This window comes from Acipenser ruthenus, chromosome 6 (assembly GCF_902713425.1).
Source record: "Acipenser ruthenus chromosome 6, fAciRut3.2 maternal haplotype, whole genome shotgun sequence".
Taxonomy (NCBI): domain Eukaryota; kingdom Metazoa; phylum Chordata; class Actinopteri; order Acipenseriformes; family Acipenseridae; genus Acipenser; species Acipenser ruthenus.
In genome coordinates, this window is record NC_081194.1 from 7,703,750 (window position 1) to 7,730,206 (window position 26,457).

General features: G+C 40.9%; 1 pseudogene; it reads left to right on the forward strand.

Annotated features, from left to right (window-relative positions):
* Positions 1-3,077: 3,077 nt before the first annotated feature.
* Positions 3,078-26,457, forward strand: part of LOC117410886 (tetratricopeptide repeat protein 27-like) — a 33,933-nt pseudogene continuing 10,553 nt past the window's right edge.

Sequence of the window (26,457 nt, forward strand, 5' to 3'; positions counted from 1 at the left end):
CACCATATCGTGTGTACCGTGACCTGTGCACCGCACAGTACCGTTGACACTGTTCTGTGTGTACCGTACATTGTGCTATAGTAACATGCCTGGTGTTGGTAAAGCATTCTATACAGTACAGTACTAGTGCCTAGGTACCGTGCAGGTAATTAAAAGTAACCAAGGCTAAACAGTACCATCCCTGATCTAATCAGTGGATCTGGTTAGTCATTTGCCACTGTTGACGCATTGCCGGTTGCATAGCAACATTGCTGCGTGAGTTGTTCAACAGTCTCCTTTGGTTACTAGTAATATAGTTACAGTTATAGCAATTACAGTTGAGCGTTATTTGAATTGCACACCACTGCAGTTGAATTATGTCGGGGTTTCATTCTTGCGATGTATGCAAGACGGCTCTCCCCATGGAGGACAGGCATGGCAGATGCGCTGCCTGTTTGCGTCCGCAGCATGCTAAAGAGGGCACTCGCCAACCGCAACTCCTGTGAGTTTTGTGCATCTTTTTCTAAGCGTACACTGGAGAAGCGAGTGTCCTACAGCTCTGTAGAGCGATCTTCATCCATTCCACCTGGACAAGACTCCCCTCCACCCTCGGCTCAAAAAGAGAGGGTTGTATCTTCCCCTGAGGGCCCCCTAAGCTCTGGAAGGCGGTCTCCCAACAGGGCAACATGTTGGCTGAGCTACTGCGCAACCGCACTGCTCCATCTGCTCCCTCTGTGCCTTTAGAGCAACAGGGAGTAGTACAAGCAGAACGGCAGCAGGAGGATCTGCTGTCTATCGCTGCCTCTGAGGAGGTGGAAACACTCTATTTTTGAGGATCCCACTCCTTCCCAGATGTCTCCTCTGGTACACCTGTATTTTCTTTTTGAGGTGAATTCATCCTGGGGTCACCCGGCCACAGCACCTGCTGCTTCATATTCCTTGGGGATGCTGTACAGCTTACATGAGGCAGAAAAGCTTGGATTTTCCACCAGTAGATGCCGCTATTGCATCACTGGTGCAAGCCCCAAAGCTAGTGCTTTTGAACAAAGACGCTACCTGCCCAAATAAACAATGCAGGGTTTCAGAGGTTATTCTCAAGAAGGATTACTCAGCCAGTGCGTTTGCTGTGTGGCTGGGCAACTACAACAGCATCTTGATAGCTTACCAGAGCTGTTTGCTAAAGTCTCTTTCACAGAGCCACAGACCCACACCACAGCAGCTCGAGGAACTGCGGCTGCTGAATAAGAACCTGCTCCGTATATGAAAATTCAACGCGCAGGCAGTGGGCAGGATCCTTGCTGCGTTAACAGCCGCAAGATGGCAGCTCTGGCTGTCCCAAGTGAACATAGCAGATGGGGACAAGGCACCATTGCTGGATGTTCCCATTACTTCAGAACACACTTTTGGTTCTGCGATGATCCTTACATGATATGCTGCAGCGCTCTCACCAGGCGCGAGAGTCTGCGAAGGAACTGGTGCGCCTGTTTCCCAAACGGCCTCCTCCAGTACGTAGACCTGCTCCCAACTGGCAGCCAAGGTTCCAGCAGCCTAAGAGACCGGCTCAGCCGGCTCCTGCTAAAGCCAGAGGAAGTTTTCATAACCAACCCGCGGCTGCGCAAAGGGGAAACTTCAATAAGTTCCTCCGTCAAGTGCAAAGGCAAAAGCCTCGCTAAGCCTCAAGCAAAACAGCAACCCTAGCAATTGCTGCCACAGGCCCAGGGCCCCTTTTCAGGGAGTCACCTGGAGTACTGGCGTCAATGCACCTCGGACACCTGGGTGCTCAATACTGTACAGACAGGCTATTCTCTGCAATTCATACACGGTCCTCCTCCATTTGGGGGTGTGACTACAACGTTAGTCACGGAACCGCGAGACGCGTTGGTGTTGTCCCAGGAGGTGACAGTCCTGCTGCAGAAGCAGGCTATATGCACAGTTCATCCTCTTCACTTCGAGGAAGGGTTTTACTCCAGGTACTTCCTGGTGCCCAAACGGGATGGTGGCCTCAGACCAATCCTCGACCTCAGACAGGTCAATCCATATCTGAGTCGACGGAGGTGTAAAAATGTTGACTATGCAGCAGCTGTTGCAGTCAATAAGGCTAGGCGACTGGTTCACTACAGTGGACTTAAAGGATGCTTATTTTCACATCCCCATAAAACCAGGGCACAGGAGGTATCTCAGGTTCGCTTCCCAAGGGACAGTGTACGAGTTTCGGGCACTGCTATTCGGCCTCTCTCTAGCTCCCTGTGCCTTTTCGAAGTGCATGGAGGCTATTCTGGCCCCATTGAGACGCAAAGGAATCAGAGTACTCAATTACCTGGACTACTGGCTCATCTGTGCTCGCATGCAGTGCAGGCAGTGGCTCACACAGAACTCGTCACAGACCACCTGCTTCGGCTAGGTCTGTCAGTGAAACGTGCAACAGTGAACACACAAGCAGACAGCCTCCTATTTAGGAGTACGTCTGGATTCCAGGACCATGCTGTCCACTCTGTCGGAGGACACAGTCCAGAGAATGGCTGCGTGTCTGTAGCTTTTTCAACTCAACAAAAAGCTCACAGTACTGACATTTTAGCAGCTTCTAGGCTTGATAGCAGCAGCTTCCCAGACCCTTCCTTGGGTCTTGTGCACATGAGGCAAGCCTGGTTCAACAGCAGGATTTTTCAGACTGTTAACCGTGTCTCAACACTGTCTGCATACACTATCCTGGTGGACACAGCCTTCACCTGAGCTTAGGAGTATGGAAACCCCCATGGCAGGGTCTCCATATAAATATTTTGGAACTGCAGGCAGTGTTTCTAGCCATGTAGAATGTTTTATAGGAGGTTCAGGGGAGACGCATGCTTGTCCGGATGGACAACACTACTGTGGTAGCTTACATAAACCACCAGGGTGGCCTCAGGTCCCCCAGTCTCCACCGGGTTGCCTGCAGGCTGTTGCTTTTGGCGCACCATCACCTCCTCTCACTGCGAGCAGTACATCTGCCCAGGGTGACACATTGGGCAGCGGAACTCCTTTCAAGGGGAGTCCTCAGTGCCTAAGAATGGAGGCTTCACCCAAAGGTGGTGCCCAAGAATCAACCCATTGTTCCCTCCATAATGGGAGCCAGGGACCCGCTGGCAGTAGATGCCTTGGCACACCAGTGGCTGAGGCAGCTTCTGTATGCTTTTCTGCAACTCGCCATGCTCCCGCTGTGCCTGGCAGGACCGGGCCAGGTTGCTATTAGTAGCCCCTTTTTGGTCCAGGAGACTGTGGGTTCCAACCCTGATACAGCTCCTGAAAGGCCAGCTGTGGGAACTGCTGAAATGCCGCCACCTGCTCAGTCACGCGCGGGGTACGTTGTGGCATCCCGACGCATCGAGCCTGCAGCTCTGGGTCTGGCCCCTGAACGGCTGCATTTGAGCCGCCTGGGGCTTTCTAATAGGATCATTGACACCCTACAGAATGCCAAGTGGGGTGTTTTTCAGACGTGGGGCCCGCCTCGTGGGTTCGACCCCACGAAGTGTCCCATGGCAGTTTTGCAGGAGCTTTTTGACAAAGGGAAACCCCCCTCCACGTTAAAGGTCTATCTGGAAGCCATTTCGGCTTGCCATGTCAAAACTGACTCTGTCTCCCCAGGAGCTGACGTCCTGGCAGGACAATTTTTAAAAGGGGCTTGGCGGGTTCGGCTGCCTATGAAGGACATTGTTCCCTGCTGGAGGTTAAACGTGGTGCTTAATGCACTCCATTTGAGCCCCTGCATTCAGCTGAGCTGAAATCTGTGTAATTTAAAGCAGCTTTCTTGCTTGCTATCACCTCTGCAAAGCAGGTGAGTGATGCAGGTATTTTCTATTGCGAAAGCCTGCTTAATTTTTACAGAGGCCAGGACAAAGGTTACACTACATACCAATCCTGCCTTTTTGCCGAAGACTATCTCAGCATTTTATGTCAACCAGTCTGTGGAATTGGAGGCTTTCCATCCACCTTTCTAGTCTGACAGAGAGCGACAGCTCCATACACTCTGCCCAGTGCCTGTCCTGGGGTACTACATTGACAGGACGAAAAATTGGAGGCAGTCCGAACAATTTTTTGTCTGCTATGGGGCAAAGTCCCATGGTCAAGCCCTATCTAAGCAGTGGCTGTGGACAACAGACAGGGTCAGGACTGCCTATAAGCTGGCCAACTTGCACCCTCCAGAAAACCTTACCGCCCATTCCACTAGGGGCATGGCAACTTTGTGGGCTTTATTCCAGGATGCATCTGTCAAATACATTTGCAATGCAGCGGTGGGGTTACTCCCCATATCTTCACTAGGTTCTACAGACTTAATGTCATGGATCCTCAAAACCCTGGTTTTGGAACTAGAGTGTTAAGGGTGGCTTCCCAGTCGACCCTTACAACACAGGTATAGAGGTAAGTTTCTCCCTCTCGGCTTAGCCTTGTAGCATTCCATATGGTAATGGTTACATTTATATTTCATGGAACCAGGTTTATGATACTAACCTAACATTCTCATTTTTTTTTTTTTTTTTTGCCCCATACCCAAAAGAAGTGGGTTTCCTTCCCAAGGGCAGCTAACATCCCTGGTAAACTGGTACATGGTACCACATTTTGACTTACTGTACCAATGGTACCATAACAAGATGAAGCACATTGGCAGAGTAATTCTACTACAGCCATTGTAGAATGCAGAGATCCAAATAACACAACACAGCAATTCCAGCACAGCGGGCTTCAGAGTGTATTGAGAACCAGATGGATCAACCCCCCAGAAAAAGATCTGGATTCAGGTACCTGTGTCGACCTCTAAATATGGACACATGTTGAATACAATAACCATATTAACACTTCATACAGTGAATTACAAACAAAACTGTTTTCCTAAGTATAAAGCAAAGTTGTTATCTTCAAATATGTGTACCCATTTAGCAGCACGGGCATGTACTGTATATCCCCTTTACTGCTTATTAAATATTGCTTTAGTTTCTCTCCACAGTGAGTTTACACAGCGCGAGTCTCTCACCACACCTGTTATCACCCAGAGAACATAATTGCTCTGTCTGGATAACAAGGATATTGAAAATGCTCAGTCACAGCTGGAAAAAAGTGCATACATCTTATTTTGCAAATCTGGAACCAAAGAGTGACTGCAAACATGTAAAAAAAAATTCAACCTACATAACCTTAGCGATCCCAAAAGTAATTAGTATTTTTTGCTGTTCAACCACAGCCTAAAATAAATGGTGAATAGAAGTCTAGATTTCAATATTTAATAATCTTTGAACCTTCAATAAAATATCACTGCAAAACTACTTCTTAAAACGTGCTGCTGGCAATGTCTAAATTATGAAATTGTTATAAAGTGTGTGTTGGAGGGAGATTTTAGCTCATGGGCACTCGGTTTAGAAATTCCACAGCATGTTTGGCTAAGAGAGCCGCTACGCTAGATGATATATTGATTGGCATTACTTTTATAATGGACACATTTTAATCATAACATGCCAGCAGGGCTTGTTTTAAAGGATCCATGAATGTGTGTATTTGTTGAATTCCAAGAAGGAGCTAGAAGTTTCCCATCCAGTATTTGCCATAAAATCACAAGAAAGCTGGACACACATACTGTACTGTACCGTTCGGTTGGTTTCAGACCCCAATAAAGACTAATTATTATTATGATTTTTTTGTATTTTTATTTGGCAGGCGCTTTTATCCAAGGCAACTTACAGGTGTTACAGGGCAGTAGGGGTTACAATGCAGGTCAAATAGTAGAAGGAAAGTAGAGGTCAGATTTAGAGAGGTTGAGTTTGAGGTGGAGTGAACGCCTCCAAGCTGAGGTAGTTGAGAGGCATTCTGAGATGCGGGAAGAGATGTCGGAGTCGAGGGAGGGAAAGTAAAGGAAGATCTGGGCATCATAGGCGTAGAGGTGGTAGGAGAGGAGATGAGAGTACCTAGCGTGCAGGTGTAGAGTGAGAACAAGAGGGGTCTCAGGACAGATGCCTGAGGTACATCTATAGAGAGAGCCACGCCAGGAAACTACCGGTAATCACTAGATGGTCCAAGATTAGTGCTGCAATAGTAATCAGATTAATTGGCTTGCCTCTGTCTTTATAGACAGATTTGGTCCAGGTAATTAAACTATATAAGATTTCAAAAATATCAGAAAAATATTTCATATTGCATATAAAACATCAGCAAATAGGTCTTCAAAATCTTGTGTAATACTGAAGTTCTTGTGTAACACTAAAGTCATTAGATGTTTGAAATGCTTAATGAAGAGTTCAACATCCCTAAAACTCATACACATTTTTTTAAAAGTCTGTCAAACGAGGTTGGTAATTTTCGAACCCTCAATGAATCAAAGCGGTATACTCAAGCTGATCTTGAAACACCACTGTTTAAAATAACATGACCTTGAAAGTTGTACTCGGGATAGGGGAAATGACCTTGTCTACTTCTGCTTTCTCTCCCTCCTCTGACCTCTCCATCTCAGTCTCCCTTCACTGTCACTCTCTCCAAATCCGCCTGCTAAAAACTAGGTGTTATTCTTGACCCCTCCCTCTCCTTCTCTCAACACATCTCTTCCCTGACACACACTGGCAAACAGAACTTTCCAGGAGTTATTTTATAAATGCATGGATTGCACTCATGGGTGTAAGTGCAACACAGGGCATTCAAACATTCAGTCCAAATTGAATTAGCCAGCAGAGAAATGTACTGTAGCAGATGAGTTGGGATTTTTAAATACCCAAACACAGATTATTATCGACACCATTGCATCACTACCACACCGAGGTTAATGCTGTTATTTTTTTATTATTATTTTTTAATGGTTGCCAGTTATTTTTTTTATTGTTTTCTCCCCAATTTAGTAATGTCTAATAATTGTTGGGCTCAGCCCACCGCTACCACCCCTGCGCTGACTCGGGAGGGGCAAAGAAGAACAAACGCTGTCTTCCGAAGTGTGCGCCGTCAGTCGACCGCTTTTTTTCACACTGCGAACTCACCGTGCAGCCACAGCGTTGGAGGACAGGCAAGCCCGCAGGCGCCTGGCCAGACCACAGGGGTCGCTGGTGCGAGCCCAGGACACCCTGGCCGACCGAATCCTCCCTCCCCCCGGCCCTGGGAGCTCCTGTCCTCAGTCGGCAAAGAAACAGCCTGGACTCGAACCTGCGACATTCAGACTATAGGGCGCATCCTGCACTCCACGCAGAGTGCCTTTACTGGATGCGCCACTCGGGAGCCCCAGGTTAATGCTGTTATGCACAAGGCGTTACATTCCAGAAATCACTGTTGCAAATGTGATTGTTTTTATATTTTGGCTTATTAAAATGGTTTATTAAAATCACAAAGTAATTTCCCACTGAACTGTCTCCTGAGAATTTCAGCAGTTTGAACGTCAAAAAATAAATAAATTTATAAAACAAACAGGACAGCACGCTTACATAGTGACTGCTCATAATAGACAACTCATGAAGTAATTAATTCTACCAATCTCAAGTGAGTATGTCATTCAAGTCACTGGCTGTTCTGTAACACTGTAGGTGTGGCTGAATCAGGCTGAATGGATCCCTTCATATCCACGTGAAAACACATGTCTTTTAATCCCTGCCCTATACCTTCCTTTACAGTAGTAGCTGAAAATTCTTATTAATTTACCAAGCAAGATGTTGAGGGCTGGATAGTCCTGCAGTACAGCATCATTGGAAGACCACCTTGACATTGAACAGGGAGTTTTCAGTGCCACACATGCAAGTTGCTGTTTACTGTATACAGAAGCAAGCAGGAGGCAAAGGGTTTAATGGACAAAAATTACAGAGAAAATGAACTAGGATTGCCCCCCAATTTAACATTGTGTTATTAATGTACAGTAAAATGACCTTGCAGAAACTGAATTTCTGGCACAAACAACACACAGGTGTTAGAAGGTTGCATGTTTGGCTGTTGCAGGCATCGGCTTGCAGAAAAGCAGCATTGAAAAGGGTTTAGAGATCGAGAAGGCCTAATCTGCAACTTTTTATTTATTTTATAGTGCTTTGTTGAAATCATCACAAAACATACCTGATACATACCTGTATATGAAATCACTAAAATATGGTTTTATTCGAATTGCATTTAAAATTGGGTAAAAACTGTGGATATAACCATTTAGGTTGCTAAATTAGATATACAGAACAGTATGCTTATTTAAAAGACATTTACAAAAGCATCCTTTAGATCAGGGCAGGAGTGTCCAATCTCAGTCCTGGAGGACCATTCCACACCAGGTTTAACAGGTACAATTATATAATTAACTACTTCAGGGTCTGGATGGAGGGTTGATTGTTTCAATTAAACAATTTAAAACAGGATTGGAACAAAGACCAGGACTAGAAGGGCCGACTTTGTCCATCCCTGACAAAACCACTCACAGCCGCATATAGAAACATACTGTAGTACCTACCCTGCTAAAACACTAGAGTTTATGATAATATACATAGCAGTATATTATTATCAGATATTCCTGTAAAACAACACACATTGTCAGATTTCCTTTCTGAATGCAATCCTCTCATTGTTTCTTCCCAGTCAAGCCCCACCACCCACACAGCCGCCCCCCCTGGGAGCTCCTGCCAGATCGAATAATAGAGACAAATTATACGTTTCATTTTTATAAAAGGACACCTTGCCGTTCTGCAAGAGGGCACACACACACACACAAAAAAAACGAAAGCACACACAATGGTAATTAGAGGTAATTAGAAAAAAACTCAGAGACTGTTATTGTTAGGGGAAGAAAAAACAAACGCTGCATCAGCAAAAAAAGCTATACAAATGACAAATACAGCAGTTGGTTTTCTTCGCTAATACATTCTGGTGTGGTGTAGTACACATTTTATAATTGATTCGACAAGAGATGCACCCAGGTAAAAATTTACCCATGTGGAAAACCAGTGTACAGTAAGTTACAGTACAGCCCAAAAGTACGTACTTTTATCCCACAAATTGTCCCCTAATAAGGAGTGGCATTTAATGTCATCCAAGTCATTGCATGAGTTAATTGTCACTGTGCAAGTTACTTTGAGATAGGCAAATGATGGCCTTGATTAAACTTGATTAAAAACCTATGGTTCGAGGGCTTTTAGTGCTGGAGCTCCTTCACATTGGAAATCACTTCCAAATTATATTTGGAATCCTGAGTCTGTCAGTCTTTTTAAAAACATATTTTTGATTTAGCCTTTCACCAGTTTGGAGCTCTTTTGGCTTGCTAGTTTAAAGTTACCTTTAAACTAGCTTAAAAGTGCTAAATACAATTAGTGTCCATAGTACGCAGCGTTTAATACCATTCTTGAGAAGCACACTCGAGACCCACTCAGGGGGCAGTCTCGAGTCCGGTTCTGATTAGATCGCATCAGGTAGTGCGGTTTGTCAGAAGTATGCGTGCTGTAATACCGAACTACATTTTTTTGTGTATCCTCCAATATCCCAAAATGCTTTCTCCACACTGGGGCAGCAGTGTGGAGTACTGGTTAGGGCTCTGGCCTCTTGACCAGAGGGTTGTGGGTTCAATCACAGTTGGGGGACACTGCTGCTGTACCCTTGAGCAAGGTAGTTTACCTAGATTGCTCCAGTAAATACCCAACTGTATAAATGGGTAATTGTATGTAAAAAAAATAATGTGATATCTGTATAATGTAATATCTTGTAACAATTGTAAGTTGCCCTGGATAACGGCGTCTGCTAAGAAATAAAAAATAATGTTTGGCGAAAGACTTGCTGTCAGTGTACACAGTGTATTCAACTATTCATTTTTATGCTTTAAAAAAAAAATCTGTCAGGACATCTTTGTTAAACTATTCGGGAAAATAACAAAAGCACAACGTTAAATTAGGCGACTGCCAAAATACACAATAAACGCTGACTTCGATGTATTTGAAATTGAGCACTTTTCCTGCGAATAAAGCAATTTAGGTTGCTGCTTGTAATACATATCCTGCAGTGAAAATGCGATGAATCGAGACAAAGCAAAGATGGCTGGCACAGTTATGCATGATCAGCGACTGCACTGTAGCGCTGTCTTTGAAAACGAGCGAAACTAATTTATTTAATGTGCACATCAATGGTTTAACGCGACCACTCTCTACAGCAGGTCTTTAGGCAGCGGACCCTTTTCAGAATTGTCAAATATTTAATAATGTTATTATGTGCAGATCCAGGATCTGTCTTTACAGAGTGATACATCGTTATTGTCATATTGATTTCTATTTTGGACTTAAATTAAAAGGATGATAAACGGCATTGTCAAAGTCAGATTGGTCTGTGGTCGTTTTGGATGCTGTTTCTCTATTAAAAAGTAAAGGCATCGTGCTTTTCAAAGAGGAACAGGCGTTTCATCTAATGTAAGGAAGTGGTCAAATAAGGTAATCAGCCGACTTGTCAGGCTAACTGTATTTGTTACAAAGTACAAAGGTAATTCAGTTTATTTCCTTAAAAAAATAGGCGTTAAAGATTGGAGGAAACACCTTGGAATTCTGTGCCAACCAGCACGTGGCAATGCAGATTTTCTGAGAGGAATATTATAAAAGTAATATATTTTCTGGATAACTTACTGTAACCACCCCTCGTGTTATTTATTATTTCCGAAACTGTACCAATAAATAGTCTTTATACACGTACAAATGAACTTTTCATTAGACAGTTTTTTCTTACATTCTATTATTGTATTTAGTTATTTTTGCAATCTTGTATAATTGACTACAGGGAAGTTTTTATTAGCCAGCAAAAACAAGCTGATGCTACATACCTGACAAAACTCTCTATTTATTTAATTTGCTGCTACCAAATGCATACAAGCCACAGCTGCACACCACTTCCATCAGGTTTCCCACAATCCAACACAAGGTTGTCATGGATGCTCACTGGTGGTATTTTGCAGCACATGGGCTGAAAATAAACACATCACATACACATACTGTAGTAGAGATCGCGCGGGACAGGAAACCTCGAGTATTCAAATATCATTTGAAAACTGTAGTTGTTCTTGGATTTAAAAATCACTGCCACTGAACAGATTCCTGAGAGCTGCGGAGAAACGGTGTGGGACGTGGAGCTTGAGTACGGAATGGAAGCAGAATGGATTTACTGCTGCAGGTTGGTAACAGCGCATTTTAGAAACTAACAAAAAATGATTATAGCAGCAAGGTAATATGCTGTTTAAAATAAAGATACATGATAATGATGCAAAAGACGGGTGAAATTAATTTCAGTTGCAAATATCTGTAAGCAAAAATGTAAAGTTTATGTTGTAGTATTGCTACAGTATTAATCGTGCCAATTCCAGTTAATCTAGTCTAGAAACTGCACAGTACCACAGCAGTTTACCTGTTGTGTTAGCGTGCTGCTGAAAACAATGTACCCATTTTCTATAGCTTGCTTTGACGTGTAGCTAACGATGTTGTCACTAGAGCGTTACAGTCAACACATGTTATCAATGCTATTTACTGAAATGTATTGGAGTCACATATATCAGAATATATGCTCATTAAGTATTGTACTGTTATATGTAAGCAAACAAGTTGCTGAGAAATATTAAGATTAGCGGAGTGGGATCTGTACTGTAGAACGCACAGAAACGCACACATATTTGTTCAATAAGACGGCGGATTAGAGACTGGAAATTGAGTTGAGTTTTAAATTGTCTGTAGATCACGGTTGAATTGACATAGATGGAACATAAATAAACTGCTTGCAAAGCTCAGACATTACATTCGGCATTTCAATTACTAAGGGTAATATTCTCGGTGGATTTGATATTTGTGACAAATTACCAACCACGCGTGCAGTTTGCATCAGATATGTACAGTGCCATGAAAAAGTATTTGCCCCCTGTATGATTTTCTGCATTTTTGCACATTTTTCACATTGTATTTGGTCAGATTTTTTTGTGGGTTGTAGTAGTATATAGAGGGAGTCTGAGAGAAAAAATGGCACCAAAGTTTGGTGCTTCTTTCATTTGTTTGGTGTGCAAGGTAAACAAACATGCAATCTGCCCAATATAAATCTGACAAACTTTGGCCCTTACCATCAGAGTGAAGTTGTCAGCACAGAGGTTCTAGAGGCACATCATGCCACGAACAAAAGAAATACCTGAAGACCTCCGGAAAAAAGTTGTTAATGCCTATCAGTCTTGAAAGGGCTACAAAGCCATTTCTAAGGCTCTGGGGCTCCACCAAACCACAGTCAGAGCCATATTGTTCAAATGGAGAAAGTTTGGGACAGTAGTGAATCTTCCCAGGAGTGGCCGTCCTGCCAAAATCTCTCCAAGAGCAAGGCGTAAAATCGTCCAGGAAGTCACAAAGAACCCTAGAACAACATCCAGGGATCTGCAGGCCTCTCTCGCCTCGGCTAAGGTCAGTGTTCATGACTCCACCATCAGAAAGACTTCTGTGTTGCACGCATTCCCATAATCAAGATCATTTTGATATTTTATTTAACATATCCTTGATCATAAACCAGTGTTTTATTAACTCATAGTAAAACCAGGAATGGATCAGACTGCTATGCAATGGTAATCTTATTTCCATCCCTGCTGCTATAATTGTTTGCTGTGCCTGCCTGTGAAAACCTCATGTCAATATCACAGATCTGCAGTTTCATCCAAACTTTAATCAGAATCCTCTCGGGGAGTCTAGCAGGGACCAAGTTCAATATTTTATTTGGTTTATCTGTCCGTTATTCTGTGAGTGACTAACAATTATTATTGACTTGGGTCAAACAGCAAGGAAAAAAAAAACACAATAAAAAAAGTATGATTTATTTATTACAGTTTGAGTGGGATACAAACCCAAGACTAAAAATCCCTAAGGGGAGAACTCTACTCGCTTAGCCCCAAACACAGCAATTAGACAGTCAGCAGGTATTCTCACAGCCAGCACAGTCAGTGTTGTGCCTTACAAGTTGTACACGCATTTTCCTGACAAACATTCATGTGGTATGGTGTTCCGGTGCTCTGCCGATGACAAGAAGAAAAAAAAAATGAGCAAAACTGATTAAAAAGAAATTAAAAACAATACACACAATGCGGCCGTCATGTGTTCTGTTATAAAACTCAATATCCTGTCAGTAACATTATAGGCCGGGGGTGTCCAATCACTCCTGGGGGGTCATTCCACTCCAGGTTTCACTGGTTAAATGATATAATTAACTACTGCAGGGTCTGGATGGAGATTTATTTGGTTCAAGTAAACACATTTAGAACCGGGTTGGGACAAAGACCAGGAGTGGAAGAGCCAGCTGTGGCCACCCCTGCTGTAGGCATTAATGCAACATTGTCAGGTAGAGGGCTGATTTTAACCAAACGTGTTGCTACTAGAATTTTTTGACCTGTTCTGTTTGACCAGCATTTGATGCCATAGGACAGTGCTGTTTGAGGAGTGCCGTGGAAAGCATGAAACAGCAGAGAGGAACAATTCAGTGAACACAGAGTTATTAAATAGGGACTGTTTAAAATGTAATGCCTTCCTGTGCATTGTTTTCTTTTAGTAGATAGCTTTTACTTGTAATGGATTTTTGAAGCTGTATTTTAAATATAATCTGTTCTGTTACACTGTTTAATTACATAGAGCAAAATCCATCAAAAGAGAGAGACCTACTCTGTAATTCACCCAGCACACCAGCAACACTTACTTGAAATAGAACATTTAAAGGAGAATACTGACAGTAATAGGGTCAGCTGAGTTCACAGTGGAAGTGGATTGAAAACACTTGAATGTGTCTTCACTATGGTAATGGCAAGTCTAAGCAATTTCAGATAGTGTTAGAAGTTTCAGGCCTCTTGTTTATGTCGTTGAGCCTATTTTATTTTTTTAAAGTCTAGTTGAAGCGGGTGTGGTGTACAGGATATTATTATTTTCCACCACAAGTTACAACTGTGGCTGGATGAAAAAAATGCCACCTTTGCAGTGAACACATTTGTAACACCCACTGCTCCTGTATGCAGGATTATAAGTGGTTAATGGGGTTTCTTTCTCTTTCCTTGCAGGGAGATGATGTTGTTTCTGCTCAGCATGGCCAGTTTGCAGCTGTTTGCTCAGAGTAACTTTGAACTGAGCCTCCTGTTCATATCCAACCCCAGGGCTTCCTCCCTGCCACTCTTTTCTATCAGTTTGCAGAAGTATGTCACTGTCTCATAGCACTGTCCTTTGTACTCTGCCTTGCTTCTGTATAGGTATGCCCTAATGTCCCTTCATGTGTGTCATTCATTCATGCATTATTGAATTGTTACCATCACACTGCTTAGTCGTATGTTGGCCATGCTAACTTGTTAATACACTGCTGCCATTGTAAATGACTGCATTTTCCAACAACAATTGATTTCTGTAACCCCCTGGTGATTGAATTCTATTAGCATATGTCATTTGTGATATTTGTTTCATGCAGTACTATGAAACTTAAAAATAGTGTAACGGAAACAGTAACACGAATTTCAGATTTGTACATATATATTTTTCCCCTGTGTGTGTTCTCCGAGCATTTTTATCAGCATTCAGTCGCTGGAGAATCTATCTGCATGCATCTTTGTTAGTGTTCAGTGCTTCTGTCACTTTGTTTGTTTGCTCTGACAGCATCTGACCTGCATATTTTAGCACTATATGTGGAGATACATGTCAGCACTTCACTACTGAGCAGTCATACTGCATGTTCAGCTGCTCTTAACAGTGAAACTATATATATGAGGCACCGACGCAGTGATGGAAATATCCCACATCACACAAATTGGCCTAATCAGATGTATTAAAATACCTATTTAAACCCTGATTTTAAAGTGGACATTATTTGAACATGGACCTAAATAATACATACACCAGCTTCATGTCCACATACCTCTGGTAGCATTATTTCCTGCAATTCTAAAAAACGAATGGAAAGGCTCCAGCTTTTACTGTATTTTCATTTTCCCCCTCCATACCCCTACTGTTTCTAGAGCACCGTGCTCCCTTGTTATTTTACGATTGAATAATTCACACATTTGGATAGTTCATGGTTAGGCCACTTTGTCAGTAAACTGTACATGTACTATAACGTTACAGTGTGGAGACCCTTCTCAAAATCACTGCCCTCAATATTTCACCTTTTTTGTTCCTGACTGCAAGTAAGACCGCTTGTAGTCTGTGAACAATCTTCTTTACGATAGGAGGTATTTCTAAACCTGTTCTTTTACATTTTGCTTTTCTCCTCAGCCTCAAGCAGCAACAGCTGCCATCCTGAGCAGCCTGGTCCTTGATGGAGAGTCAATCTACAGCCAGGTCTCAACCCCTGTTTTACTGCTGTTAGCCAGAGTGATCCTTGTGAACTACAGCTCTAAACTGGAGAGCTTCCAGATGGGTAACAGTTCAGGCCATACTAGTTCTTTATACTGTATCTAAGTGATTTATAACATAACGTTGTACAAACTTCTTCTCTTTGACAATAACATCACTGAAGGTATGGGTGTGGCTTTAGATTTATGCATGCATGAATGTTAAAGCTATATATTCAATAATATGTTTGCATGTATGCTATTTAAAAAAAATGTGTACAAATATTTAAAAAAGTAAATAGAAAGTACTGAAATTTAGTCAAATTTAGTTCTCTTAAGAAAAACACCAGTGACACAATTCAATATGTTTCACAGCTGTGCATGTTACTGAATCAGGAGCAGGTATTGGTAGGTTTGGTAGTGGGTGGATTTTCAGATGCTGCAGTGTTCCTCTACCCCCCCCCCCACTAGGTGTCACTGTTGGACATTATGCAGTCCTGAAGGTTCCGGACCCCAACCCCCTACTAGTGCAGCTGCCGAATTCTTTATGTTGATTGGTTCATCTGTCCGCCATGTTTTCAAGAATGCCTGGGTTTCGTAATGGTGGAGACTTCAATTCTGTAATTGCCACCTTTATTATTCCCAAGCCATCCAATGCAGTGATAGCTTTGAAAAAGGGTTTGTGGTGGACATACAAGCCATTTAAAGTCTGTAAACTCACCAGTTGCCTTTGAGCAGCAAGATGTAGTTACGGGAGTAGTTGTGCTGACAAACATACTAGGTGATTTACTTTAGTCTTGTAACAGTGCAATTAACTAAAACATTTGTTTATTGTCTTATCCTGATATAGTTTGCACTATAGGCATTTATCCATTATGGCTAATCCACAAAGAAGCACAATCTTGGGAGGGAAATAAGATTGTGTAGCAGTTTCATTACGATCTGGATTAGCCACAGTATATAGGTAAGAAGCTCAGGTGTGTTCTATTAAACTCATAGTAAAACCAGGAATGGATCAAACTGCTCTGCAATGGGAGTCTTATTTCCATTTCCAATGGAGTGTTAAAACGCTACATTGCTAAAACGAGGTTCCCTTTTTAATAAGCAATGCATAGGGTGTCCTAGAAATGAAATAATAGCAATACAAACAAATATCTTAGCCATCCCTAGAGTTCTTTTATCCTGAAGTACATACATGTATAATTGTCATGGCACCTGTACTGACCATTAGTCGACATCCTGTGTGTGGCCCCATGTCTCATTTTAAAATACTGAGGGAAATATTGGCTGATACCAGATGGGAAAATGGGTTTAGTCACAGAGCTCAGTGTTCTGTGCAAGAATTTCCATAGTCTGTCTTCTAGAAGACAGCACACAAGGGAACATTCTGATGCCCCCCTGCTATATCCACAGTAAACTAATAAATAAAACTTGTCACTGTAAGATGTGAGCAGCGGCATATTTTAAAATGATTAATCCTATTTTAAAAATATTGATTTAGGATTCAGGTTTAATATTTCAAGCAAGACAGCATTACATCTTTTTTTAAATGTTTTTATTCCAACTTTTCACTGCAGTGTCTCAGCACACTGAGTAAAACATTAATAATTTAAGTCCAGAATTTGAAAGCAATAAAAAGTACATAACCATGCATTATCCTTCATTGTGAATCCATGAACCTGTGTCGGTTTTGGTTTATGCAATATTTGCAACGGCTTGGTGTGCAAATAATAATAGTGTTCCGCGGTCGATCGGTTATTGCCTGAGATTTTTTATGTTAGCCAGATAGCAAAAAACTAGAGAGCACTGTATAATTATTATTATTATTTTTAAATTACTACCCGAGTTAATTCCCCTTGATTGGTTAACTTGTTTATTGTGCAAATTTAATAGACAACTGATTTCTCATTCTACATTGATCTATATACAGTACTAGGCCAAACGTTAATATACTCGGTTATAGTCAAAAGTTTACATACCCCAGTGGATATGTATCATTTCTAGAAAACATAAAATCTTTTGTAGCAAGTTTTGCTTTTGTGAATGAGGAAAAAAAGTTACAAGAAATAGCAAAACTCCAAAAATGCTAATTCAGAAGTATTCATACCCATTTATTTTATGATAGTATTGTCTACAAGGTGCTAGAAATTGCGATGTGATAATGCAGAACCTAATTCTAGAAAAGTCTAGAAAATGCTGGATTGTAGGTGAACATTCTTAGAGTGTATAAAAGGGTTAGGCATAGGATGATTGCTGTCATCACCAACAAGTCAATATGGGGAAAAGTAAAGAGCTATCTGAAAACCACAGGCAGAACATTATTTATTGTCATAAAGCTGGAGAAGGATACAAGAAGATTTCCAAGCATTTGAGTATCCCAATTTCAACTATTGTTTCTATTATCAAGAAGTACAAGACTCATGGTTCTGTCACAACGCTCCCTCGGTCTGGAAGAAAGAAGGTTCTTTCACCAAGAACAAGTAGAAGAATTGTGAGGAAGGTTAATAGCAATCCGAGACTGACTGCCAAAGATATTCAAAGTGAATTGGCTGCAAGTGGGACTGGGGTTTCCATTTCAGCCATAGGTCGAGTATTGCATGGTGAAGGTCTCAATGGTCGCAGGCCAAGGAAAAAGCCAGTCTTAGGAAAACGTCACAAGGACAAACGTTTAAAGTTCACAAAATGGCATTTGAATGATGGATATGAGTTCTCGTGAAAGGTTTTGTGGAGTGATGAAACAAAAATCGAGCTATTTGGTCATGCTGATAGTCGTTACATTTGGAGAAAGTCTGGTGAGGTGTACAAAGAAAAGAACACTACCTACTGTCAAGCATGGAGGTGGTAATATCCTTCTATGGGGCTTTTTCCTCTAGTGGCACAGGAAATGTAGTTCCAGTACATGGTAAAATGGATTCCATAGCATACCAAAATATATTGGCCAATCATCTGAAACCCTCCACTACAAAACTTGGTTTAAAGTGCAACATTTAAAGTGGACATTCCAACACAACAATGATCCAAAGCACACAACAGAATCAACTTCAGAATGGTTAAAGAAGAATAAAATCAAGGTTCTGGAATGGCCTAGTCAAAGTCCCGATCTAAATCTGATTGAGAATCTTGGTGTGGGTTGAAGAAGGCTGTGCACCAGAAAAGTCCTCGGAAATGAACTGGAACAATTTTGCGTTGAAGAATGGTCAAAAATCACTAAAGAATCATGCCAAAAGCTACTTGACAAATATCCTAATTGTTTAAAAGAGGTTATCATTGCTAAAGGCGCCTCAACTAGCTTATTAATTTAATTGTCCTTGTCCGGGTATGAATACCTTTGAATTAGCATTTTTGGAGTGTTGCAAAAAAAAAAATTGCTGAAATAAATAAATAATGTAGACCTCTATTTCTTGTAACTTTTTTTCTCATCCACAAAAGCAAAACGTTTGCTACAAAAGATTTTTCCTATAATTCGAGAAATTTCTAGATTATAAATTTCCATTGAGATATGTAAACTTTTGACTACAACTGTGTGTGTGTGTATATAATTATAATATCATATATTAAAATTCAGACCATTGTATTGATTCTGAACTTGCCATGGTTAGATACCTTGTAGAAATCTCATCACTCGCCTGAAGGATGTCATAGACCAATAGTGCCTTGTTATTATAGGACAACAGGGCTTGAATTTTAGCACGGGATCTTGGGAATCGTGCATTTTCCAAGTTGCTCCCGCATCTCTGCAACTTTCAGTGTGGGAAAATCCTGCAGAGATATTTTAAGACAGCTACTATATTTTCGTTCTCATCTCTACCACATATAGTATGCCTGATCCTGCTGCAACTTAAATAATATGAAAGGACATTTTGTGGCCTTTCATTTGAAATGTTACATGCATGCAGTACAAACTATCCAGTAGTTAAACATACATAAATGAAAACGGTGAAAAACGGGCGGAAATAGGGCTGAGTGTAAGAGTTAAAAAAAAGAAATGGAGCACTGGTTAAAAAGAAAAGCTCCTTTTACTACTGCAGCAAAAACTTCACGTCAGGCAATGGCAAAAGCAATGGAGAGTGCTCTGTCTCACAGTGATGAACAGCTGTTGGGTCTCCTGAAAGCAGCTTATTTTAAAGCCAGTGTGAATGATGATGCAGTAAAATATATATAGTTTTTTATATGCAAAAGCCCTGGGGCAATATCCTGTATATTAAGAACTCTGTGCAAACAAACCAATAGAAAATTCCTTGGCTAACCCCAATAGCGCCCACAACAAACTTGGGTGAGTGGATTCAACATTTCCATAGTTACGCCTGACGGCAACTCAAAGCTATGTATGTATTTATTTATTCATATAAATCAAATTTTAAACTAGAACTGTTTCATACCCTTTTGTCTCCCACAAAACCTGCTTTGCTAAGCAGGTTCGTTCAGTACTCTGCACAAGTTCAGTGAAACAGGACTCCGATCATTACAGCTGACGTGAGACGGGAAAAGGTTTAGGCTGTCCGTGACAGAATATCTCGGTTTATAGCAGTACCACTTTTCAAAGACGAGAAAGGGTGACTCACACACTCAATAATGCATTTGAGGTGTACAAAATGCACATTTTAAATGCACTTTAAGGGCATGTTGTGAACAAAACAACTATTGATACTGACTGAACACTTAAGTTTGGTCTTTTTTTTTTTTTTTTGCCAGTGCCCATGTCTGTTATTATTGTTCCATTTTTGCATTGTTGTGTTTTTATTAAAATATTTAAATTCAGACTAATTGGGTTGTTAACTACGCATTGGGGTTGACATTCTGAAGTAACCGTGGAAACTTCAGAGTGGCCATGAGAAGTGAAATGGCTGTTCTTCTAAATGATTTTGGAACGCAAGTGTAAATGCCTCAATAGTGTAGCGGCATAGTGTTTGAGCTGTGTTTCAACTGAGCCACTACTGAAAGTGCAGGGTAACCGCAGATAAGACATAGCAGGTAAATGGCTGGTTAGACAGACTTTTGATTTGCAATTGGGTAAGGTAATCCAGCATTGGTGCTAATCGGGTTCTGTGAAATCTGCTGCACTGTGTGCCATTTCTGGCTTCCTCTTCAGACTTTAGATTGTAATTAATTCCACCTAAATACTTGGCATCTAAGATATGTTTGATTAAAGTGCCTAGCAAGATGTACCATTAATATTATATATTTTTTTATCCACCCCATTTTTTAATCATTTGAAATCATTCTGAGTTTTGTTGTTCTAATACAGAGCTTTTTTTAAATTAATTTTTTTCATTGCATCTGGTGGTCAGATTGCTTGCAGGGCTTTGTGGTCTTTCCAGGTTTTATGATGTTGTGACCTTTTTTATCTGCTTGATTTACCTTGTCATTCCTTTTAAGATGCCTGACCCTGCGGTCTTTCATTTCCGATCTGTAATTACACCCTTTCAAACTCCTGAGGAATTTGCGTATTCTAAGTAGCAGCTTACAACTCCAGGCCCTTGCATACAGATCATGAGAGAAAATGACCATAAAACATACTTGGCTTTTGTTGCATGCGGCCTGATAAGTGTCGGCAATGTCCCAGATCTACTGAAGCATAACCCACATTGAAAACTGGCATTGCACTTTCTCTGCATTGCTGTCATTGGCAGCCAGGGTTAGACGTTGCATTTGTTCCATCAGAGCACTGTACTGTTTTTGGAGACTGCTAACTAATGCTGATTGAGAGGAGACCAAACAAGTGCTGCATATCAACACACATGGGACTATCCGGTGTTGATATTCTAGATTAACAGAACAATGTTGCAGCTCAATAAGCACAGTGTCTCAACAGGAGTCTCTGCCAAACAGTATAATCTGAACTGGGTGGAAACCTGCCTCTGTTTTGTGATTTGTCTTTTTCTTCTGAAACAATTCTAATGTAAAGCAATAGGACTCTCTGTGCCCCCTACCTCCAATCTGCCCCATTCCATTTCAGATCTGATTGGACGAAAGCAAGGACCCTCTTGCGTCTCTTTCACTTTGTCCTGCTGACTGTACAGATCTCAAGTTTCATCTCTTTAAGAAGGGTCGCCCATCCGAGCGTTGTGCACTGTGCTCTCCTTAGTTAAGTTTTTCTTCTTTTTTGGCAGTATGGCACACCTACTGCATAAGCTGTCTTTCTCTCTGTCTCTGGGGAAATAACTCAAAACCTCCATATGGCATTTTTCTATAAATGAAAAAAAAATAATTGGACCACAATATTCAGACTCCTTGGTGAAGGGAGCGGCACATTTCAATATATAGTTGTATATTTGGGAAAACTACACCGTGTAACAATTCTTTTTTTTTTTTTTTTTGGTTCCTGGGTAGTAAGTGTTATTTCCTAATTGCTTATGCCTCAAAAGAATAGAAAATGGCTATTATTCCCCACAAACTTTGCTTTTGTGACCAGGACAGTGATATTTTGAAATTTACCTATTTTCCAGAACATTCCAGATAGATTCAGTGCTGAGTAAACTTGGAGTAACTTCTAGAACTTTCTAGAACTTTCCAGTAATATAAATAGTAGTATAAATACAGGGGCCTTAAGCCCACCAGTTCAGTTTAGTTCCAGCTGCCTAAGTGGATGCATATCTGCATTTCCTACAGATGTCAGGACTGCCCAGTCCCTGACCACATTCCGGTGCCTCCTTAAGACTCACCTCTTCAAACAGCACCTGTAGAACTCCTCTGTTTGTATCCTGGGACACTATCACCCTTCATTTAAATGTGCTTTATTTTGCTCTTATCTGCCCCCTATTTTACTGCATTTAATCCTGTACTTCAGAATACTGTAATCTGCCAAGTGTTTAACCTGTAGTATTTTGTATTTAATCATATCCTGATGTAACTATCACTATTATCTGCTGTATTATTGAATTGTGGTTTGTCACACTTGTACTTTGCTTGAACAAAAGTTATTGTATTTCTTGCTCTTATTGTATTACTTGTATTGTAACACTTAATGTATTTGCTTACGATTGTAAGTCACCCTGGATAAGGGCGTCTGCTAAGACTTCAAAATGGTGGCATTCCTGATGGGTCTCCAAGGCGGTTTTACCAAGATTCCCTGCTATCTTTGCCTTTGGGACAGCAGGGACACCAAGGCGCACTACCACAGGCGGGACTGGCCACAGCGGACCGAGTTCTCTGTGGGGAGGAACAATGTCAAGTGGGAGCCACTGGTGGACCCCCGGAAGGTGCTGATGCCACCACTGCACATCAAATTGGGCCTTCTGAAACAATTTGTCAGAGCTCTAGATAAGGAGTCGGCAGCCTTCAAGTACCTTCAAGACTTCTTCCCTAAGCGGTCTGAGGCAAAGGTCAAAGCCGGTGTCTTCGTCGGACCACAGATAAAGAAGATCCTGGAGTGCAATGAATTCCCCAAGAAGCTCACTAGTAAGGAGAAAGCGGCTTGGAACAGCTTTGTCGCAGTGGTTCGGGGCTTCCTGGGCAATCACAAGGCCGAAAACTATGTGGAGCTGGTTGAGACTCTGGTGAAGAACTACGGCACAATGGGCTGTAGGATGTCCTTGATGCTCATCTTGATAAATTCAAGGAGAACATGGGAGCGTACTCGGAGGAGCAAGGCGAGCGCTTCCACCAGGATATACTAGACTTTGAACGCCGCTACCAAGGACAGTATAACGAGAACATGATGGGAGACTACATTTGGGGGCTGATTCGTGAAAGTGATTTACAGTATAATCGTAAATCTTGAAAAACTACTCGCTTCTAAATCTTTTGTAGTCATTTTTGTATTACTTTAGTATAAATACATGTTAATTTGCATTCGTATGTTTTTTTTCTGACTTTATGTGAACAAAAAGACACAAATTCGCCCGTATTCTCATTGGAAATAGGTAAATTTCAAAATATCACTGTCCTGGTCACAAAAGCAAAGTTTGTGGGGAATAATAGCCATTTTCTATAGTTTTGAGGCATAAGCAATTAGGAAATAACACTTACTACCCAGGAACAAAAATTGTGTTACATAGTGCTATGAATTAAAACAAATATATACTAAAGAGCAAGCTTCTTTGTTAAACAGATGGATCTAAGCAAGGAAAGCACATTGCCCAAGGAAACATTTTTTTAATCTTTTATTTTTTAGTGGTGGTGGTGGTGGTGGTGGTGGTGGTGGACTGGCAACATTTATCCAACACATGGCCAAAGTAGAATTTCAACCGACCTGTGTTACAGGCATCCTCAGTATAATGTATTACGAGAGATGTTATAGTGTATCCAGCAGCGGAGGTGCATCTGTTCCATTCCTTTCCCTGCCAACAGGGGTCTCTGTTGTACAATGGTGTTCATAGATTCCTTTGATAGGGGAGGTTGTAAAAAAAATTAACTACATAGATAAACAGAAAGTAGTGTTCGGTACAAGTACAGCACACACATAGCATGTACGTATTTCTGTACATATGTGTATGGAATTTAGTTTGAACTTTAAAGTTGATTTGCGGTTTAGAAAATGATAATAAAGTAAGAATAACTTGCCAGCAGTTTCACATCACTTGTTTAATGCTGTTGATTTTTAATCTCTTAAGCCACTGCTTTAGCATACTCAAACCTCTTACGAAAACAAAACAGCTGCTTGTTCTCGTTTAACAACCCATCAGCATTTGAAACTGATGATGTCATTGCTCATTAATAGAACCCATGCATTCCTGGTGAATGAGAGCTTTTTTTATTTTTCTAGATAAGTGCTATTTTGGTGCCAGCTGCATTATGAACCTGGAAATGGCAAAACCAAGGTCACATTGCAGTTTCTCTGACCTGTGTCTGTTTGCATCCCTGGAACAGCAGAGAATTGAGATGAGATGTCTTGGAGAATAAATTAGCAGTTAGTTGCTCTAAGCAGTCTTTAAAATTGAATACTGGGAGGGTCCCCAAGTGTCCCACCTGGTAGAGGCACAGCCGTGTGGTGTGCAGAGTGAGTCGTACAGCGCAGGTTCGCTTCCTGGCTGTGCAAACATTCTGAAGGGAGTGTCGTATTAGCTCTGTTGCTCCTGTGGGTTAGGGAGGCAAAACCGGCAGGGACTGTTTCTCTTCATCGTGCTATAGCGAACCCTGCTGGCCAGGCGCCCAGTGAGCTCAGAGCAGACACCTGCAGGGCTGGCCTTTGTCCTCCAGAGGTTGGTAGCTCGCTGACATCTGCCTTCAGCTTTATTACTAAAAATGTACTGCAGTCAAGTAAAACTACCACCAGAAATAAGCAGTAACCTGTTATTACCAGTGACAAACACTAACCCAGAGGGAAATCTCAATCTACAAAGGCTCACCCATTTCAGGTTTTAATACAAGATGGATTAGCCACAGTGTATAGGTAACAAGCTCATCGCAAAACCAGGAATGGCTCAAACTGCTATGCAGTCATATTTCCTTCCATGTACTAGTGGATGTTATAACTGAGAAACCGATTACTCCACTAACACAAATCATATATATATATATATATATATATATATATATATATATATATATATATATATATATATATATATATATATATATATATATATATATATACATGTATATATATATATTTTTAATAGACGTGACTGAGGTAGAGCCCACATATGTTTAGTTCTTTTGGTGATCACTTAATTCAAGTTTTACTTCATGTAAAAAGTTAACTGCTTTCAACTAACCGTCCAAAAAATGTAGCTTAACAGTTTGGACTTTCTTTAAAAACACAATCGTTTTTTTTATAGTTTTAGATTAAGAAACATTTATTGCACACACAACGACTTTAACAGTTTATATTATAATGTGGCATTTCTTGAATTTAAGAACTTCGTGTGGACGAGAGGACTGTGAAACATCACTGGAACCAATTCTTTAGTAAATCGAGTGTTTATAGTGTTGCCTTTTGATAGAAGTACATATCTGCGTGGAATAATTGTACAGTACAAGCACCATCAGTAACAGTGTTTGGGTTTGCTTTTTATCTAAACAAAAATGGGAGCCAAGAGTTAGTGACATTCCTTTGGAATTTCTATAATGGTGGCAATTATCAAAATTATTCCTGCTTTTTTAGGTCTGTTTAAGTTTTAGAAGTTACAAACTGTTTCCTGGTATAAACCCAGGGCTGTTCTAGTCTATGCTAATGTTTTCATGTTTCAAATTTCAAATATATTTTCAAATGTATTTATTTAACCAAGATAGGTACGTTTTGAGCTTTAAGTACCCACTGGTCTATGAAATAATGGCTTTGTTTCATCATAGAGATGCTATTTGAAAGTCTGCGTGTTACGTTGCGTGTGTATGAGATGCACAATATACTTTTAATAGTATAGTGTGGATTGTATAATGGTGGTTTGAGAAGGTAGTGTTCAAAGTGTGTGCGTTATACAAGATTATAATAGTCAGCAGGATTTTTTTGTTTTGTTTTGTTTTGCTAGGTGAGAGATAACTGGTAGCCAGCGAAGGCCTATGTGTGTGACATTTGATTTAAATCGAAATAAAATGGAAACCTCCTAGCAGTATTTGCTTTTTAAAGCTTTTAAGCTTTTCATTCATCACTATGCTAATAGCGGTGGGAACGCTTTTTAATACCTGACGCCTCACGCCGATGGACAGGCTCATAACTTGACATGTTTTACTTGACAGGTTGCAGGTTTTTGCTCAGGATATTAAAACCGCAGCGCGTTTGCATTATTTTCCAGACGTTTTGATTTAATGTATTAAGACCTTTCATAACTTTCTGCTTTAAAAAAAAAAAAAAAGAAAAAGAAAGAAAAACACAAGCGAGTCAACTGATGGAACAGGCCTTCAAACCCCAAGCTTGATTTTGTAGCTGAAGGCCATACAGTATTTCGACATTTTCTTAGACACGGCTTTGCTCATGAGCTTGTGTTTAATTTGTGTCGTTTGTTCCAAAAGTTAATTTTCCATTGGCTGGCTTTGGATCAGCTTTAAGTATTAAGAACCTTTGACATTGCCAAGAATATGTGGCAGCTTTGTTAATTATTTCTGGAAGAAGCCTGTTCAGCGCCTTTACATTTGTCCCGACCAGCCAATGATTTTTAATTTTTTTTGGTATGAAATTCACTTTTTCTATTATACATTAATTCTAGTATTTCAAGTCTTCATCTGCACGATGAAATCAGACTGTATTCATTTCATTCCAGTATGAAAATTTAAAGACAAATCATTTTAAAGGGAGTTCACCTTCATGTCTGTGTCCACATATTCCCCAGTTACATGGAATTGAGTTA